A 3,952-nucleotide genomic window follows, 5' to 3' on the forward strand; every position below is an offset into this window, starting at 1 on the left:
CATTTCATGATCACATTTCCCTCTAATATAAGCCTATAATGATAACCATTATGATATTATCATTTCAGGTACTTATAGAATACACTCATTTTCTAAGACCTATGGATCGTTATAGGCACAAAACTGTGTGCAAATATTTGGCGTTCTATCACAGCTTTTTCACATGTTTTATACTCATCACACCAGAATGCGAAGTTATCAACCAGAAAAAAATTATTATTTTTTGCATTAAAAAAATAGTTGCTGACTTTTAAACTTGATCTTAACCCTTAGGGCTCATTTACACTTGTAGCATTGGAGACACTTCTTTAATGTACTCTGCATGCCAGTCAAAGCTCCGGTCACTAAAAAAAATGGTAAGCTTACAGTACTGTTTACATTTTGCTTTTGTTTTGCTTCAAAAATTATCCTCCATGTTGCTTTCTTGGTGCCTCAAAGCGTCTCAAAAGCCTCCATAGAACTCTCTTTCCGGCGGGGGACCTGAGATAGGCTGAGCAGACATGAAGCTTAATATCTCTTTCCCAGCTACTGGCTGCCAGAAGTTGATTGAAGTTGATGATGAACGCAAACTGCATACTTTTTATGAGAAACGCATGGCCACAGAAGTTGCAGCTGATCCCTTGGGTGAATAGAAGGGATATGTTGTGCGCATCAGTGGAGGCAACGATAAGCAAGGTTTCCCCATGAAACAGGGAGTTCTTGCCCACGGACGTGTTCATCTGCTGCTGAGCAAGGGTCACTCCTGTTACCGCCCCAGGAGGACCGGCGAGCGCAAACGCAAGTCTGTGCGTGGCTGTATTGTAGATGCCAACTTGAGTGTGTTGAACTTGGTGATTGTCAGAAAAGGTGAGAAGGACATCCCTGGCCTTACAGACAACACTGTTCCACGTCGTTTGGGTCCTAAAAGGGCAAGCAGAATCCGCAAACTCTTCAACCTGTCCAAAGAAGATGATGTGTGCCAATATGTGGTTAGAAAGCCTCTTGCTAAGCAAGGGAAGAAGCCCAGGACTAAGGCCTCCAAGATCCAGCATCTTGTAACACCTAGAGTTATTCAACACAAGCGCAGACGTATTGCCCTGAAGAAGCAGCGCACTCAGAAAAATAAGGAGGAAGCAGCAGAGTATGCCAAGCTCCTTGCTAAGAGAACAAAGGAAGCCAAGGAAAAGCGCCAGGAGCAGATTGCCAAAAGGTGTAGACTTTCATCACTGAGAGCCTCCACATCTAAATCTGAATCCATCCAGAAGTAATGCCTCATGGTTTAAATAAATTTTTGTCGTAAATGAAAAAAAAAAAAGCCTCCATAGAAGTCTATAACAAAGCTCCCTAACAGTACCTGCACTTTTTGGGGCTGTTTGTCAGAGTTAGCTTTGCTTTGTTTTGGAGGTATTGCAGGTATGAGATATCCAAGGATACACTGGGAAACCAACAAGCGAACCGGTAAGATGTAATCAGTAGTCACTTCCAGTTCATGTGTATATATAGTATTCTGGAAGCATCTGGTGGAGACATCACATCTGGTGTGCAGAGTGGAGCAGCAGGAAGGTGAGCGGGGTCTGGACTGGAGCAGAGCCACTAGCAGACAGCACACATGGTGTGCAACATGTGAATGGTATAGCAGAATGTGAGCAGGAGTCGGACAGAGAGGACAGAGCGGCAAAGGATCAATAGAGCTGGGTGAGTGGAGCAGGAGACACTAGCAGCGTTACATGTGGTGCGCATGGGAGCAATATAGCGGGAGGTGAACAGGGACCAGAGAGAGAGGAGGATCAGCAAACCAGGTTATCAGCAGGGCTGGGGGTAACTACTAAGAAGGGGATCAGTAGAGCTGAGGATTACTGTTGAATGGGGGATCAGCAGAGCTGGGGGTTACAACTGAGTGGGATCAGCAGAGCTGGGGCTTACAACTGAGCAGGGGATTTGCTGAAAAGGGGTACTAATGAGCTGGGGTTTTGCTGAGTGGGGGTACTACTGAGCTGGAGTTCTACTGGTCTCCTTTAAAACAAATAGAAAATCAACACACATACAGGGTATTTGCCAAGTTTCATTAAAGCAGAAATCCAGGTTACATTTTTATTTTCTCATGCTGTGGGGCTGTGCCCGCACTGCATGGGTTAACTGCTTGTTTTGTCCATGGGTTTGGGGAAAAGCTATACTTACCCTGTCCTCCAATCCTCCAGAAACCCACGCTCCCTCACGTCCAGCGGGGGACTGTTCCTGCCATCCTCATGCCCGGAGCTGGTCTATGGGCATGATGACATCAGGAACAGTCCATTCACAAGACTGCTAGAGTGCAGGGGGGGCAGAAGCAGCAGAGGATCAGCGGATTCAGCAAGTATATCTTCACTGTTATCATCCCTAGACAAAAATGAGCAGTTAGCCCATTCAGTAGGGGCACAGTCCCACTGCATGGTTCAAAAAATGTTTTGTCCAGAATCCTGCTTTAAAGCTTCAAAAAAGCATCACCAAAGCATCATCGAAGCATCATAGGTGCATCAAAAACACATCAAAAAAGCAATTTGAAGCGGGAGGCACTTTAATGTGTGTTAAAGTTGAATCAAGTGTAAACAAGCCCTTACTGTTCTCACTATAATGCCTAACTGTATTCCTAAAGCCAGCATTACTCCTGTAGAATTTTGTTAGAAATTGTAAAAAAAAATTATCATTCAATAATATAGAAGTTAGAAGGGGATGATTTGAAAATTGGTTTCAGCCAAGGCTAGCAAAAAAAAAATCAAAGGACAAAGATGGAGATTTTTTTTCAAATTGGATGGGAGTAAATTAATTTCTAACTGTTGAATTTGCTCCCAGACAAGAAAAATCTTAACTAGTCTTATGCACATTCACTTGTCAAAGTTAATATGGAGGTTAGAACGTTCACTCTAGGAAAACTGGACATTGACATGGTACTTGAAGGAAAAGTTGTTCAAAATTTGTCAGTTCCATCAAGGCACCACTGAATGGTCAGAAGAGTAATTTTATCTTTTCTCTTCCGAATGTTCGACCAAAATACTACAAGTGTAAGGTCCTTATAAGCCAGTGGTGTCCAACCTTTTGACTTTCCCGGACCACAGTGGAAGAAAAGGAATTTTTTTGGGCCACACATAAAATACACTAACAGTAAGGATAGAGGAGAAGCAGAAAAAGTCAGGCTGATCACAAGTTAACAATTACTGATATAAATAATGTACCTATCTATGTAGTAAAACTTAATCTTCTGTAATACTTTTTATTTTGAAAGAGGGCACCATAAAACTAATGTGGTATTTGACACTGTTCTTGATAACACATCAATATCTGGTTTGATGGATGTAGTAGTAATTCTCAATGAATTCTCAAGGTGCTCATCAGATAATTTGGTTCTAATTTTGCCCTTCATGTGCTTCGTCCTTGAAAATAGTTGCTCACAATTATAGGTACTGCCAAAAATTGATGACATGAATAAGGTGTGATTGTGAAGAGTGGGAGATTTTTCTTTGGGAAGATAAAGTACCGTATTTTTCGCTCCATAAGACGCACTTTTTTTCCACCAAAAAAGGGAGGAAAATGTCAGTGCGTCTTATGGAGCGAATATAAAGCGGCCGGTCCGGTATTTCTGCCGCCACCATGTCAGAATACCGGGCCGGCCGCTCAGCTCTTCTCTCCTGCAGGACCTTACCTGTTCCTTGCTCCAGCGCTGTAGTCTTCCCGCACTGGCTTCTGTGACAGCCGGGTGCCCACTGCACATGTGCGAGACGTGCTGCGCTTTGTGAATGGTCCGGCGTCTTCTGGGACACATGACAGGTCCCAGAAGGCTCCGGGCCATTCACAAAGCGCAGCGCTTCTCACGCATGCGCAGTGGGCACCCGGCTGTCACAGAAGCTGGAGCGGGAAGAAGGAAGGACAACTCTGTGGAAGTGGGAGCGGGTGCCTGTCAAATTCAGGTACCCGTTCCCCCTCCCTCCCCAAAGGTCCG

The 3,952-nt window shown here is 44.2% G+C and overlaps 1 pseudogene; it reads left to right on the plus strand.

Moving 5' to 3' along the window:
• Window positions 1-467: 467 nt before the first annotated feature.
• On the plus strand, window positions 468-1,294 carry LOC149440402 (small ribosomal subunit protein eS6 pseudogene; annotated as a pseudogene).
• The last annotated feature ends 2,658 nt before the right edge of the window (window positions 1,295-3,952 follow it).

Source organism: Staurois parvus, unplaced genomic scaffold (assembly GCF_062004578.1).
Source record: "Staurois parvus isolate SC_StPar_1 unplaced genomic scaffold, SC_StPar_1.0 ptg001089l, whole genome shotgun sequence".
Classification (NCBI taxonomy): Eukaryota; Metazoa; Chordata; class Amphibia; order Anura; family Ranidae; genus Staurois; species Staurois parvus.